Source organism: Cydia pomonella, unplaced genomic scaffold (assembly GCF_033807575.1).
Source record: "Cydia pomonella isolate Wapato2018A unplaced genomic scaffold, ilCydPomo1 PGA_scaffold_75, whole genome shotgun sequence".
NCBI classification, from domain to species: domain Eukaryota; kingdom Metazoa; phylum Arthropoda; class Insecta; order Lepidoptera; family Tortricidae; genus Cydia; species Cydia pomonella.
Window position 1 is genome coordinate 105,453 of NW_026907908.1, and position 17,149 is coordinate 122,601.

At 37.7% G+C, this 17,149-nt stretch overlaps 1 long non-coding RNA gene across 1 annotated transcript; it reads right to left on the reverse strand.

Annotated features, from left to right (window-relative positions):
• Window positions 1-2,120: 2,120 nt before the first annotated feature.
• LOC133534238 (uncharacterized) lies at window positions 2,121-4,381 on the reverse strand. Its single transcript, XR_009802000.1, has 4 exons — window positions 4,259-4,381; window positions 3,924-4,006; window positions 3,326-3,446; window positions 2,121-2,332 (listed from the first exon to the last, which is right to left on the reverse strand). It is a non-coding gene; the product is annotated as an uncharacterized LOC133534238 (long non-coding RNA).
• Window positions 4,382-17,149: the final 12,768 nt, after the last annotated feature.

Genomic DNA, 17,149 nt, shown 5'->3' on the forward strand with positions numbered 1-17,149 from the left:
AGCCAGATCACTGTTTGGACTAACAGTTTGTCCATCTAAGCAGCTTCTCCCTAACGGTGGCAAATTGCAGCTGTTTAGAAGTCTTTTGTTCCAAGTTGAGAGGGCTTGGCGTCTCTTCTTTACCAACATAAGAGGCGAACATACTCTCCCTGGTCTCAAGGTCCAGCTGTTAGATGAATGTGAGGGCATCACGTGCGTGCCATTGAGAGTAATCTCTGCTCACTGAAGTCTGCAGTAATTGAGGCTAGGTCTCGTATTAAATATATTTATATATTTCGGTACTCTGGCTCACGCTAGTGCTGGTCGCGGGAGAGCTTCTGTCATGATTGGTAACAAACACAGATAAAGTTTTAGTCATGGCGGGGTATCCCATGTGACTGGTACGGGTGTGTGTGCTAGAGTGCTGATTACCTATAGACATGCTAGGGCGGTCTATTCTCATCCACCGTGCCCACGTGGCGATGAGGAGGGGACCAATCACACAGACACTAGGGTTTGCTATACCTCGGTTTTGTCGGCCGAACTTTACAGCATAGACTTAGGGATACACTTGTGTATGTTCCATAGCACTAGATCAATGGTAAGTGCGATCTGTGTTTTGGACATACTAGATTAGGGATGGAGGGTAGGCGTAGGGTAGAGTCATACACACTGCTAAAAGGTCTTACTTAGGTTTGGTCTAGAAAATTGATTGGTTGATATATATTTATCTCTTTGAGGTTTTATTATCTTGCGCGGATTCTAAAGTTGGTAAAGGGTTAAATTGCCTAAATCTATCCTAAAACTCTTAAATTTTACCTGAGTAATTAATACATTGATGTTTTTCGTTAAATACTTACTTCTATTTTATTATATTTTCTGGTCTTGTGATGTAGAGACGAGGTGCTGAGTGTAGCATTCGGGTTTTCTATGGTAAATTTATACTAAAATATCAAGCAGAGAGGAACACAAGCTATTCTGAGATAGAATAATTGAAGAATGGTTTGTTTTAGGGACCCCTTGGCAGGCAAGAGCAGTCCAATGGGAATTTTGAGTGAAATAATGCTCAACTTGATATTTCTGTCTAGTAAAATTTAGTAAGTAGTTAACAAATAAACTTAAGTATTTTGTTTATACATCTAAAGTACCAGAAATATTGTCTATTCTTTCAGTGCTGGGATTTGGGAAAAGGAATCATATCTCCCTAGTTTTTGAACATAAAAAAGATAAGTAATTTGATTAACTGAAGATACTTGGCACTTCTTTCTTCAGTTCATCTAGGATTACCTAGGTTGTGAAGTGTTGGTAAAAGCCCATCAGGCTAAAGTAGTAGGATAGGTGACCCGACGAATATTGTGGATCGGGATAAGAGCCTTCAAACCCGCATCGAGCATACGAAGTAGCACGTGTGGACAGATCACACATCGCTTCGGAGGTGATAGTTAATTATACTTAATCCTAAAATGCTAGGGTATAAATGGGCTTAACCTGGGAGTGCTGCTTCTATGTTATCCCGAAGGCTTAATAGGTGTAGCGGGACTTAACCAAAAACATTTTTAAACTCAAATTGACTTATACTCTGGATTACCTTAACTCCATTCTAATCTTTTTATACCAATAACATCTATACTTCTCCTCAAAACTCGCCGATAATTTTATTTTTAGCAATTTATCAGGATATTCTTCATTAACAAAACAAAATATATCATCAGTACTAAACATAACTCTTTAAAATCTAGGTAATAATATGTATAAATAAAACAGGGGTCCAAAATATAGTTGTTACTCATTAAAGAGTCTGGGGTATCGCGGTTCACTTCGAGGGGTCCTAACGCTAGACTAGACGATCACGAGGCCATTTATTTAGTATTTAAGAGGTTTATGTATTATATATTTAATTTATAAGATTTAGAGGTTTATAGAGGGGGGGGAAGGTACATTTTGGTAGGCCGTGACCAGTATGAAATGTGGCCTTAATAGTCACATTTTGTGGAAACGGGACACGGGATGAATTTTACCTGCTTTACTGCGGTTTTTCAAGGTATATCTATGTTAAAGTAGCCATTCAGGCTACATTTTGTTGACGTGAGAACGGAGTGAGTACGCTATATTTTGGATCCTTAAGCGAAAATAATTGACTCTTTTGAAATAAAAAGACAAATATTAACTTTATTATTCAATAACTAAGGTCTTAAATACATTTCTTCAGGTTTCAGTCTTAGTTCAGGGTAGTGTTCATAGAGATACTGCCGTCTAGAAGGTGCCTTTCATTTTCATAGTCTTTCATCACATAGTCATGCTAGGGACTTTTAGGAACAATCTTCATTTTTGTAGCTGCTAGTGCATCTTGTATCTGAGAAATGAAAATAAACACATTAGTTAAATAAAAATTACCTTATTTTTAAGCATAAGTAAATAGGAAATTTACTGGTAGGCTAACACTTAAGATAAGATAAGACAGGATAGCTTTTGTTGTATAAGAGTACTTTAGCTTAAATAATGGGGGGTGAAAAACGAATTCTCAGATTCTACAAGTAGCCTAAAGGAGCGGGAGTGAAATCCAACTTTCTTATAAGTGTGGCAACGCAAATGTGACACTACATTTGACAAATAGATAGCATTCATAGGCAGGGTCATCACCGACTGAGCTAGGAGGCTGTTGCCAATTAGGATGTGGTTAGGTATAGTCTAGGCTTATCTAGATTTATGTAGGCTATCTTATAAGAGACATAAGTAGTTGAGTAATAAGATATGCTTTAGTCGAAAAACTATGGGGGCGTGAAATAAGTTCGTTTCACATAGGTTTTCTTGAAATATTAAGGAACAGGGGGCGTATTCCGCACCTTCTAGGCTGCGTACTTACAACTTCTCTTGTTTTGCGATCGCTCGACTTACCATCGGGCGATTTGTTTGTTTTTTTTGCCTCCTATATCATATAAATAACTATGCACATGTAATAATATAGGAGTTAGATCTTTGTTACACGGCTTCTTTACTGATAATATATCTCTATAGGCCACGAAATGGATAGTAAAGTTCATGAATTATCTGATTCTTCAGCAGAGTTTTGTCATTTATACAGTAGTAGCAACAGACAGATAATTCTGTTAGGTACAATTAATCACTCTAGGCGTAGGTCTAAATGACAGTCACATACATTGGGACTATGTTTGGTTTGATTATTGTGTGTGAACATCATACATTTGTTACCGTAAAATAATCATGTATGTATGTATGTATGAACTAAGATCCGATTGGGTCCGTCCAACAAACACAGAGTTATTTACCACAGATGATAGAGTATTTAGTCCAAGAAAACAGTAAGCTAGCATACTAAGGAACTAACATGAAGGGAAAACATGGGTCTCATTTTCTTTAGTGTTCAGTGTAGATAGCTGCCATCGTAGCAGCAAAATTCTTGGGATAAGCTAACGAACAGAAGCCTCAGTAGTAGGGCTCGTGGTTATCTGTAAATGTAAAATAGACGAGTATTAGGAAAATTCAGTAAAGTAAGTAGCTTTTGATTTTCTTAGTCAGTTTTACTTGGGCAACATATCAACATTTTTCTCAATTCATCCATTCGCGGAGGCGCATGATTATTTTTAATGCATAATACAAGGATATATAGACACATTCTATGAATATTAGGATTCATAATGTTAAACTAGGCAGTACTTAAATTTTGAAAAAAGGAATCCTAAAAAATTTGAGAATCTTTGCCTTGCAGGACATATTTCCATAAACTAGGTGACAAATAAGCTAGGCTAAGTCGAATTAGTCAATAGAAATAGAATAGGTTATGTAAGGGTAAGCACATTCTTCATTTCTTTGCTCTTTCATCGAGAACTCATAATTAAGATTTTAAAATATTAGTGTCAGTTATAAGTCATGAGTTCCATACATAACATTACATTGTGTGCCTACAATTTATTATAATAAAATACCTTTCATAAGAAGCATACAGCAGTGTGTACATTGAGGGTAGATAGGTTGACTCTGCGGGGCATTGTCAGTTCTCCGGGAAACTCTGAAGTTGAAAATGAGAAAAAAGTTAGCTGAAGTAGGATATATTTAAGAAAACCTATTTATAAGTATCTTTAAAAGTGTCATGTACTACTATAAGTTATTTCATATTCAGATATTTCACAATTCAGGAAAAGCAAAAACAAACAGTTCAGATTTCTTCGGGACAAATGAAAAAAAATTAATTTGAAGTTTTTTGCTAAGTAAGGTCAAGTCTAAAAATAGCTTTTTAAGTGGAGTGGATTGTTCTACTTACTTGGAGATTGTGGAAAGACATAGTGGGACAGGAACCATGATAGTAACAATGGAGATTTCCTTCCCTTGGCTTCAGTTTGACTATCCATTAAGTTTCTTAACGGCTAGGTATCATATAGGTATTTTGTTTTTTGAAAAATTAAACATATATCGCTAAATTTACTGCAATAACAGGTATTTATATCACCAATAAAATAATTGAGTAGGTAAATAACATAAAAATGATACAGAGTGGTTGCTTCCGACAACTTGAAATGCTCACTTCGAAATAAAATGAATTAACTAAGGTGACACTTTAGACAATGCTTTAGGGCATAGTAAATTAAGAATAGATTGTGCTGACAGATAGTACAGGTTGATAATCCATGTAGGAAAATTGCTTTCATTATTTGGTTAGTCCGACAACAAAAAAATTTGGTTTCCTTTTCAACAGAAAGTACATGTTCGCTAAAATTTTACATTAACACACATAGAATCCTGTTTATTTCTAGCCAACGTTATCATATAATTTGTGATTTTATAACATATTGCAACTCCGAATTCTAGGAACACTTATTTCAGGACCAATTTTTAGCATGCTTATAAAATAATAACATGTTTCATATTCCAAATACAGTAGTCAGGCCTAAGGGAATTTTTTTGTATCAAAAATTTCATACTTACTCTTAAAGTTTGTGTAAAGATTCATCAAAACCAGCAAATAGGGTTCTCCAGCATAATTTCCATACATTTTGATCAATAACAGTTCGTGGCAGGGTTCATTTCAATGGAGTTGTCACCTTGCTGGAAAAGCAGACAAAGTTTGTATAACCCATATTGCAATAGGAAATGCTTAGTGAAAGATTAAAATTACATTATATAGGCAGCGTAAAATAGACTTTAACTTTGATTGCTTCGGTCTTTCAAAATGAAATGTGCTTATGTTGTAGAACAAGGCAGTACACATAAGGCAACATGATACACTAGGCTGACACTGTAAGTAGAATAATATCAAATTGAAAAAAAAAAAAGAACCTAATGCTAGTCAGAAGCTGAAACGATTGATTGGAAAAGCAGTTTTATTGATAGATAGGTAAATTTGTAGTTGATTTGTGGGAGGTAATTATTTTTAGCAGGCTATAAGTATGTGAGTATGTTTAACAGGGCTTCTATAGCAGTGATTTGTCTAAATAATAGAGTAAAAATAGAAACTTACCTTTCTAGAAGTAACAGGTTCAATACTTGAGTCCATTTCAATCATCAGTAGCTAGGCACATTAATTAAACATCCTTGTTTCTATACAGTTCAAACGTTAGGTCATAGGTCATCACAGGGCACTGGATTCACTGAACATTTATACATTTTTGACGAACGAAAAAAAAAAAAAAACACATGTTTGAATCCGAAACTCTATTTCGTTTGTCTAGTGCAGTTCTTGCCATAAGCAATAGATAGGATATTTAGGGAATCATAAGAAGCACACTCGAAGACGATCTTTTCCAGTTCAGTTTGAATTTCTGTCATGGTTATATTGGTTATTGTTTGTCAACTTTCTTGCTATACAACAATTACAATATGGCGTTCGGATGGTTGTCATTTGTTTACTTATAAAGGTGTTAAATCAGAGGTACACTGGTGGTTGGGATAACTTTGGTATCTATGAATTTAATTAATAGTTTCGGGATTTAATGACAAGTTTTAAGTGCGTAAATTGAAAGCTGTTGTATAAAAAATATAATACGAAACATAATGAACGGAAGTAAATAAAGTGACGGATCCTAGAGCTGCCAGGAGCAAAATTTCTATGTATTCTTACATAGATATGTCGATTCATTCTAGAATAGTACTATACTAATTGAATAAATGTGGCCTTATTATCAAATTAATATAAAATACATATTAAAACCTTAAGACGGTCAAGTTTCGTTGTTAATTTCTTTATTTTTATTTACACACGCCATCTGTGAGGAACTTTAACAAAGTTGACTACAATCCGACTAAATCGCGTGGGCTGCGTTAGTGTCTTGTCAGGCATGATGGAGCGTGTTTTTAATTTTGTCGCATTACACGAGCGCATGCACATGGCCGTCCTTAGAAAATTTTGTCTATGACAAAAGGCACGTTTACACGATCGATTTCATTTAGTATTGAAAATAGGTCTTAAATATATTGCAAATTATATATTTGAAAACAGATAAATGGGGTTAATTTTTACACAGATAAAAAATAATATGCAAAAACTAGCGCTAGTGGAACCATCTAGGGTAGAGTAGAAGTACTTAAGCGATTTGTACGTTTCTAAAGAACAGTAATTTAAAAATAGCACTTAAATCCAGAAATAGGTTAATTTAATTACTTATTATAGGTAATTGATTTCTATCTTGAACAAAGTATCACTCATTTCAATACGTAATTGCTTCAATATGTAGTGTTTTGGATCGAGAAATGAAAATTTCCCATTTTTATTACAACGCCATCTAACGGCGAGTAGTGACATTGACAGCTACGGTTTTGCTGCTCGACACTAGATGTAGTTAAAATGAAGTTTTATTTATTAAACATACTCTGGTGAAACACGATGTCAAGGGAAGAACGCGCGAAATTCCTTTTTGCGCATACATTTTTAAATTTGCCACTCCTTCTACTGACGGAAAGGGCTTAACAGACTACGAATGTCCTGAATGGTTTTGAAATAGATCATAGATCGATAGCTTTCATTTTGAGCTTTGACAATTTAGTCCGACTGACGTTTTCGAAATAAACAAAGAGTGATCTGGATTAATAATTATCGTTTTATGAGAAAATATAGTGATATTTGGCCCGAATTATATGAAAATAGGCTTATTTTATGGACATTATTTCAATTTTACAATCACAGGAGGCGTAAAGCGTATAAGTGCATTTTTTAAGCAAAGTACAGAAATGGTATCGTTTCGTTCGCGAAAAAGAAAATGAATTCATGCAGTAAATTTATATTGGAACAGTTATTATTGTTTGCATCAGTGGGGTAAATAGTGATAAAGAATAGCTTAATTTACAAGAAATGTGCACTGAGCGTGAGTACAAAATTTTAGACAAGCCGAAATATTCGTAGGTTATGAAGTAACTTCTTGTCTCCTACATTTTCATGGATTCTACATTCTGGATTCTACATTCTGGATTTTTAATTATCTATCTACATGTATATCGATAAAAAAAAAATGGGCGTAGGTACATTATGTTTCGAATGAAATTACGATATTAAATTTTGTTTGTTTTTATTTTTTGATTGCATCTCAAGAGTCTTGGCCGTCTGTAAAGATCGTGCGAATGCGTGACTGAGGAGGAATGTATATGTGCGTTGAATGCTTATAGTTATGAATATGTGAGGTTTTATGAGTGAGATGTATGAATGTGATGCATATCTAGTGGATGAATGTACTTTTATTGTTAAGAATGGATCGATACAGATAGACAAAGGCTGGAATGTAGTCAAACTAGAATTGTCGGTATTTGCAGGGGATCAAAAGGGGGGAGAGGGGAAACACAACTAACTGGAAAAGTCTTATCAGTAGGTTAAAATCCATTGGATTAGACCCATTTAAAAGGGTAGATTGTTCTAGTTAGTACTCTACAAGGTATGAAGACACTTACGAAACCCACACACTCAGCTTGGATGGGATATATCCGACATTCAACATATTTTATGGGCCGTGAGCGTCTAAAAGGACGAGGCTCTTATCAAGAATTAATAAAGCATAATTATAGAGTAGTTTTATTGGTATAAGGTGTAATGATCAGCAGATATTTTTACTTTATTTAACACTTGGTTGGACAAAACATATTTACTGTACCATATTGAGGTACTCACTAGTGTCAATTTTAAGTTTGTTAAAAAAAAAAAAAACACCCAAACAAACTTAAAGGTCGGTGTATCTTATTTAAGTATGAGACACGCGCCAAGAAAACGTGGCTGAGGGTGATAAGGCAGTGGAATTTGGTTCGGATTTTGGCAATGGAACTTGAAAGCTTCGTACTTATAAAAATTAAAGGTTTCTTTGTTTTGCTTGGAGAGTTTTTGCTGTCTCATTAGATGCTCTTCTACGGAAGTGTACGGTCCACAGAGAAAAAGATCTCGCCGAGACCGGGGTGAGCTGGCAAGAACGGGTTAATAGGACCTATCGGACTCACAACCCGATATCTCTGGCGGAGCGAGGTTACTGGGGAAAAAGTTGTCTTGGTTCATTGACGGAGTTCTGTTGAACTGATTTCAGAGCTGAGTCGCTGGCAGTCACTTAGTAATGGAATACACACTACACGTTTAAGCGGGGAGGGAAAGCACCGACAAGTCTAGAAAATAGATTGTATTTTTCCATAGCACACACATGTGTTCCATTACAGAATTCAATCGATTTGGGGGCGAGGTGTAACTGGCCATAAGCCTATCTATATATATAAAACGTTTAAGTAGTAAGGAACTACGGGGCCTTAATAAAAAAATTATATAAAATTAGTTCTTTAAATTGTTTATTGATCTTGTGTCTATTTATTCAAACTTTCTCTCAAAAGTATTTCAATTTAATATAATTGAGTTAAATAATATCAGAAATAGGACTAAAAACTTTAAAAAAGCCAAATGATAACATTAGTTTTAGTTTAAAGATTAGTTTCTATGATTTTGAAAACAGCGCCATCTGTGGGTCGCGTGGGGAATTTATAACATTACGACGTACGTACATAAGTATTGACCGTCGAAACAGTATCAGTAAGCTGTTTAACATTCAAGCGAATGCATGAGAAGGATCATAGATGGCTCTGATTAACCTAATATATCACGGTCAATCAAAACCAAACCTTATATATGAGGAATAAGGAATATTAAGGATTATGCGAGGGACGCGTCATTATGACTTTTGTTCGTAGATATCGCAGGTGTTTGTCTGAGTTACGTTAGCAAACAAAAATGAGACTTAAAACAGAAGATGTAAAGACTACATTATGAAGGGTGTAAACCTTCTAGGTACTTAATCGAGATGCGGATACTTTTTCTTGGAATTTTTGTCTGAGTTTCGCACCTGCATGTGTCCGAGTTATGGTATCAGGTAAAAATGAGACTTAAGTATGTAGCTGTAAAGGCTAGGTTGCAATCTTAAGCCTTCTGGGTACTTAATCGAGATGCGGATACTTTTTCTTGGAATTTTTGTCTGAGTTTTGCACCTGCATGTGTCCGAGTTATGGTATCAAGTAAAAATGAGACTTAAGTATGTAGCTGTAAAGGCTAGGTTGCAATCTTAAACCTTCTAGGATGAAATCATATAAAAGGGCCGGTAAAGGCAGTGGGGATTCATTAATTTTTCACCCGTCGGACTAGCAGTATCTCTGGCTTTTGGTAAGTGAAGTGCCTCTACCATTCTTTCTATTTGTTTGTGTTTGCTGGGAATTATCCTGGTAAATTTAAACTTGTAAATTGTGTCTGTGTTTGGTTTTGCGGGGACAATGTCGTCGTAACGCTAAACTTAGGCTATGGTGGAGATACTTTACTTCCAGTTTGTGTTATTTTTATTGTGAAGTTTTCTGCACTGTGTCTTGCTGAGTGTTGCGGAAAGTAATTTCCGAGACATTGGGCTTGGATAATGGTGTCAGGAGGAGCTTCATTTTATGTTTGATTTACTAGTAAAATTTAACTTAGTTATTTTACTACCTTTCTATGGTGTTCGTTTGATATTTTATAAAGCCAGATCACTGTTTGGACTAACAGTTTGTCCATCTAAGCAGCTTCTCCCTAACGGTGGCAAATTGCAGCTGTTTAGAAGTCTTTTGTTCCAAGTTGAGAGGGCTTGGCGTCTCTTCTTTACCAACATAAGAGGCGAACATACTCTCCCTGGTCTCAAGGTCCAGCTGTTAGATGAATGTGAGGGCATCACGTGCGTGCCATTGAGAGTAATCTCTGCTCACTGAAGTCTGCAGTAATTGAGGCTAGGTCTCGTATTAAATATATTTATATATTTCGGTACTCTGGCTCACGCTAGTGCTGGTCGCGGGAGAGCTTCTGTCATGATTGGTAACAAACACAGATAAAGTTTTAGTCATGGCGGGGTATCCCATGTGACTGGTACGGGTGTGTGTGCTAGTGTGCTGATTACCTATAGACATGCTAGGGCGGTCTATTCTCATCCACCGTGCCCACGTGGCGATGAGGAGGGGACCAATCACACAGACACTAGGGTTTGCTATACCTCGGTTTTGTCGGCCGAACTTTACAGCATAGACTTAGGGATACACTTGTGTATGTTCCATAGCACTAGATCAATGGTAAGTGCGATCTGTGTTTTGGACATACTAGATTAGGGATGGAGGGTAGGCGTAGGGTAGAGTCATACACACTGTTAAAAGGTCTTACTTAGGTTTGGTCTAGAAAATTGATTGGTTGATATATATTTATCTCTTTGAGGTTTTATTATCTTGCGCGGATTCTAAAGTTGGTAAAGGGTTAAATTGCCTAAATCTATCCTAAAACTCTTAAATTTTACCTGAGTAATTAATACATTGATGTTTTTCGTTAAATACTTACTTCTATTTTATTATATTTTCTGGTCTTGTGATGTAGAGACGAGGTGCTGAGTGTAGCATTCGGGTTTTCTATGGTAAATTTATACTAAAATATCAAGCAGAGAGGAACACAAGCTATTCTGAGATAGAATAATTGAAGAATGGTTTGTTTTAGGGACCCCTTGGCAGGCAAGAGCAGTCCAATGGGAATTTTGAGTGAAATAATGCTCAACTTGATATTTCTGTCTAGTAAAATTTAGTAAGTAGTTAACAAATAAACTTAAGTATTTTGTTTATACATCTAAAGTACCAGAAATATTGTCTATTCTTTCAGTGCTGGGATTTGGGAAAAGGAATCATATCTCCCTAGTTTTTGAACATAAAAAAGATAAGTAATTTGATTAACTGAAGATACTTGGCACTTCTTTCTTCAGTTCATCTAGGATTACCTAGGTTGTGAAGTGTTGGTAAAAGCCCATCAGGCTAAAGTAGTAGGATAGGTGACCCGACGAATATTGTGGATCGGGATAAGAGCCTTCAAACCCGCATCGAGCATACGAAGTAGCACGTGTGGACAGATCACACATCGCTTCGGAGGTGATAGTTAATTATACTTAATCCTAAAATGCTAGGGTATAAATGGGCTTAACCTGGGAGTGCTGCTTCTATGTTATCCCGAAGGCTTAATAGGTGTAGCGGGACTTAACCAAAAACATTTTTAAACTCAAATTGACTTATACTCTGGATTACCTTAACTCCATTCTAATCTTTTTATACCAATAACATCTATACTTCTCCTCAAAACTCGCCGATAATTTTATTTTTAGCAATTTATCAGGATATTCTTCATTAACAAAACAAAATATATCATCAGTACTAAACATAACTCTTTAAAATCTAGGTAATAATATGTATAAATAAAACAGGGGTCCAAAATATAGTTGTTACTCATTAAAGAGTCTGGGGTATCGCGGTTCACTTCGAGGGGTCCTAACGCTAGACTAGACGATCACGAGGCCATTTATTTAGTATTTAAGAGGTTTATGTATTATATATTTAATTTATAAGATTTAGAGGTTTATAGAGGGGGGGGAAGGTACAAACCGTTATCTCTCGAGCTATATACTAATTATTTCGAAGGACCGGCGGCGGGCCGGATGAAAGCCTTGCGCGGGCCGGAGCTGGCCCGCGGGCCGTACTTTGCCCACCACTGGTATAGACAATAAGAAGAACATGCAGCTTAGAATTATTCTTAAAAACTAGTTTACAATTCTTGAAACAATAGAAATACAAAACCATGTGTCGTGGCAGAGAATAGGCGCTGGTTCAGCATGATGACGCGGCAAGCCACATCGCTGATATTCTGCCAGGACCTTACATAAACAAAAAGACTGTACAACGCTTAATTCTTATTAATCTAACCTAATTATGCTCATGTTGTGTTGTGTGTGTAATGGTGTGTGGCATCATGCTTGCTTTTTGGGTTGTGACTTAATGTCCTTCTGTTGTCAACTATATGCGAGGACCAAATGCTTACATATTTCGAACACCTCTCATGTTGCTCCCCAGATAGCCTGGAAAGTGTAATAATGACGGGCAAAGTTGAAGGCACAGGACCTCAGGGCCCCCCTATTAGATGGTGTGCTCAAATTACTGCACCTATGCAATAAAAACTGCATGAGAGATAATTTATAGGGCCTCTATTATAAATAATTAATAGAATCAGGCGTTACTTTGCGGAAATCCATGCTAATGAAAGCAAGAAATATTACTTTGCTAATCCGTGAGAAAATAACGTGTTAGGTTAGTCAATCAGTGCTAACCCATTATACTTACTTGCATATTATTACATGCAATTAATATTTATTTGCGTATTTATTTTTGCGGTAGGAGGGTGGGAACATCTATTCATCTATTATAGTAACGTTGGTCAACTATTTCTTGTTAATATTATGTTCCGTCTACCACGGGACAATATTAGCAGTTTATTAGAACTGTTCTAATAAACTGTGCTAATATTGTAACTACAACATAAATTCTTGTTTTGTTAATTTTAATACCATAAAACCCAGGTTTTAAGAGTGACCCAGAGGAACATAACCATGCAGCATGTGTGTGCAGGATTCGGTGGTTTTCCAGGGTCTATTCAATGAAGACGTTTATTTCTATATATTGTAGAAATCCGTTTATTTCTATAAATGGCTTTATATACGCTTAAATATTACATGTAACGAACAAGGTGTTTATCGTGCCGTATATCGAGTCGAATGAATCCAGAAAGATGAGCGCGGAGAGGGGCGGTACAGGAGTTGTCGCCGCAGTGCCGCTAGATGTCACTAGTAGTACTAGATGCGCGAACATGCCCCCGGCCTTGGGAGCACCAACTCCCAAAGTAGTCATCATCCGTCGTGGTCTGCAGGCTCTGGTAGTAGCGGGCAGATCTTTGAAAAGCTGCGTCGAATTGTTCCTGTCGCCGTGAGGATGTCGGCGACACGGTTCACGCCATCGCTCCCAGGGTATAGGCGCGTGACTCGGCCTAGCCGCTATTTGAGAGGAGGCAGGTTATCGTCTTTGATTAAAACGAGACTGTTTAACGATATGTCGTCCTTCTTTGTCTTCCATTTGGTTCGTCGCTGGAGCTCTGCAACGTACTCCTTGGCCCAACGATGCCAGAAGTGTTGACGTAGGGCTTCGATCCTGGCGTAGCGAGACAGGCGGGAAGGCTGCACGTCCGTCAGGTCCTCGCTTGCAGGGCAGGTCAACGGCCGACCAATTAGGAAATGGGCAGGCGTGAGCGGGGATAGATCAGTAGGATCTGTGGACATAGGTGACATGGGCCGGGAATTCAGGATGGCTTCGGCCTGTGTCAAAACCGAGCTGAATTCCTGGTAAGTTAACCTAGCATTACCTACTACCCGTTTTAAATGAAATTTGCACGCTTTTATTCCAGCCTCCCACAATCCGCCAAAATGGGGAGAATAAGGAGGAATGAAACTGAATTTAATGCCATCATTGGCAGCAAAATCGACTATTTCCTTCGAACTATTTTTTAGAAATGTGGGAAATTCTTTTTCGGCCCCAACAAAACATTTTCCATTATCCGAATAAATTATATGAGGCTTTCCTCGTCTACTAATAAAACGTTTAAGCGCTAATATATAATCCTCAGTGGAGAGACTCGTAACAAGTTCCAAATGAACGGCTCGTGTGACCATACATATGAACAAACAAATATACGATTTAATAAGCTGAGCTCCTCTCCCCTTTCGATTAAGTATGAAAATTGGCCCGCCGTAATCAACGGCTGTACGAATGAACGGGAAACCAGGCTCTAAACGATCCAAAATAACATTACCCATGATAGGACCAAGTACTTTACCTTTCATTCGAATACAGGTAACGCATTCTCGCACTATTTTCCTTGCCAAATTTCGCGCACCTAAAGGCCACCAACATTCACGCAAAGTAGATAAGAGTAGCTGCGGTCCGGCATGTAGCAGCCGCTTGTGTTCATATTTGAATAACAACACCGTTAACTTATGTTTACTGCACAATAACACGGGATGTTTTTTGTTGTAATCGAAACTTGTAGAATTACACAATCTACCACCGACTCCAATCACTTTAAACTTATTACGATCGTCTAAAAACACGTTAAGACCGGATATACGATTATATTGTTTACAATTCGTCTTAATCGGTTTATTTTTAAGTAAACTATTAGACGTCCGGAAATGATTGCATTTGTGCGAATCTAACTAGCATACGACGTGATGCATCCAACTCGTCCACCGATAATGAACCGGTTTGGCAGAGTTGTTTACGCTCAGAGTTAGTGCGTGAGTTTAATATAAAGCGGAGTACATACGCGCCGATCCTAATTAATTTAATGTAAGATGAACATCTATCGAAATTAAATAGTTCATCTTGCTGATTGCAAACTAAACTTACCGCGGTCGATCGTAACTCGGGTAAATCTTCGATTGCCGTATTTTTACTCGTATTGTCACTAACAAAATCCGATTTCGGGTCATGCAAGAATGATGGTCCGAACCACCATAAATTACAATCAATTAAATTATCTAAAGTAACGCCTCTAGACAATAAATCACTAGGGTTATCTTCGCTTCTCACATGAAATCATGTAGCATTACCGGTAAGTTCGTTTATTTGTGTAACACGATTTTGAACGAAAGGCTTCAATAGATGCGGAGACATACCTAGCCACGAAATTACTATAGTCGAGTCACACCAGAAGTAAACTTTATTGAACACTAACCTTAAGGAATCAGTTGTTATTTTCTTATAAAGCTTAGCAGCAACGAGTGCGCCTGAAAGTTCAAGATTCGGGATAGTCAGAGACTTCAGGGGTGAGACTTTACTTTTAGCACACAATAGTCTGACAGTTACATCTGACCCTTCAGGCACGTTAAAATCGGGATCTGCTAACTGAATGTTATCAGGAATACGTATACTATCTAAGTCTATGTGAGTCGAGGGCAAACTGGACGTTATGCGCGGCAAGACAAAACACGTTATTGACATAGAATAATCCGATTGTTTAGATCGTATAGTTACATCGCATGACTGATTTGTCTGTGTAACTATTTCTGCTACACCCGAGATCTGAATAGTGGACTGTAATTTTTTAACGTTTAATCGATTACGTAACTCTGCCGTTATAAAGCAATGTTCACTCCCATTGTCTAAAAACGCACGACACGTATGGAACTGATTGTTCGCATCGGCTACTTCAATTAACGCAGTAGGAAGTAAGCCTCGCCTGGGAACGAACCGGCTACTTTCCGCGCCACCTTCGCACTCGGCCATAGGCGCGCGGTCAGCGGATACAAAGCAGCTAGATGTACTCGGCACATGATAACGGCGCGCTGTGTGCAGGCGCACTCGACGGCCTCACGCACACACTATCATTGCGAGTATTATCCATATCATCCATATGCAATAAACTATTATGTTTTTGTTGACACTGTTTACACGGACCGAATATACATTCATTTAAGGAATGCCCTTCGCGTAAACAGTTATTACACAGGTTTTTATTTTGAATTAAGTTTAACCTATCTTGGACAGATAAATTTAAAAACTTAGCACACGTATAAAGTGCATGATTCTCGTTACACATCGCGCAGTTTCGGAAACGTTTATTATTGAATGGCTTCGATTTATTAGCATTAACACTAGCAGAGACACAGCTAACTACTTGCGTAGGTTTACTTGACGTGTAATTAGGCTTAGTACTAACCGCGGTCGGTGCCTTGGAATGATTAGTGTAAGGCCTGAGTGGACGCTCGGAGCGGAGCGTTCGGCGGGGCGTGCAGCGGGGCGGGCGAGCGTGAGATAGAGCGTCCAGCGAGTGGCCTCAGCGCACGCTCACCGCTCGTGTGAATCGGTCGCATTCACCATGGCATCGACTTCGGACGACATTCTTGATTTCTTTTTAGAAGAGACTTCATGGCTCAAAATGTGTCGTTTTTCTACAAAACAAGATCGTAGTGAAGCAAAGAAGACGGTTTGGAGAATTTCCCACTTTATACGAAATCTTAACATGCAATGGATTAAAAGTGAAAATAAATACTTACTCGTAATTTTAACGCATGTCATAAACAATATTTTGTTTAAATTTGAACTTTAATAACTGTTAATAGAGTTGAATATTATAACTGCCTACCTTCCATTTAATTATACAGTCTATTTTTGTATAAAGTGTGAGATGATAGCCAAAATGCTGGTTTATTTTATATGTCAATAATTATTTGTTTGCTTGACATGACTGCACGCTCTTATGTAACTCTTACGCTGTATAGTAAAATAGTAGGTATTTTAGCTGAGGCGTCTGTATTAACATGTAAAAAGTCTGTAAAGCGGAAAGGAGGATATATCACAGGATGGAACAAACATGTGAGTGCGGTGCACAGGGAGGCGAGACTGAAATTCCTGGAGTGGGTAGCTAGGGGTAAACCTAAGTCTGGAAGTGTATACCATGACATGTGTGATAGTAGGCGCAGGTTTAAGTGTAGGTTAAAGTGGTGCCAAAACCACCAGGACCAAATTAAAATGGATGTGTTGGCCTCCCATCGCTCAAAGGGTGATTTTAGGACTTTCTGGAAGCACACTAACGCCCTTAATGTAAGACCTAGCCTACCAGTGAGTGTAAATGGATGTAATGAGCCAGCGGAGATAGCGCAGTTATTTAAAGATAAATTCAAGGTAGAATCACCTCTGGGTGCCACAGTACAGTCATGTAATGCTGAGTTTGGTGCTGAGTTTACCGTGTTCACATGTAAGGAAGTGTCTGAGGTGATCCGTCACATGACGCGAGGAAAATCACCGGGGCACGATGGGCTCAGTATCGAGCATCTGCAGG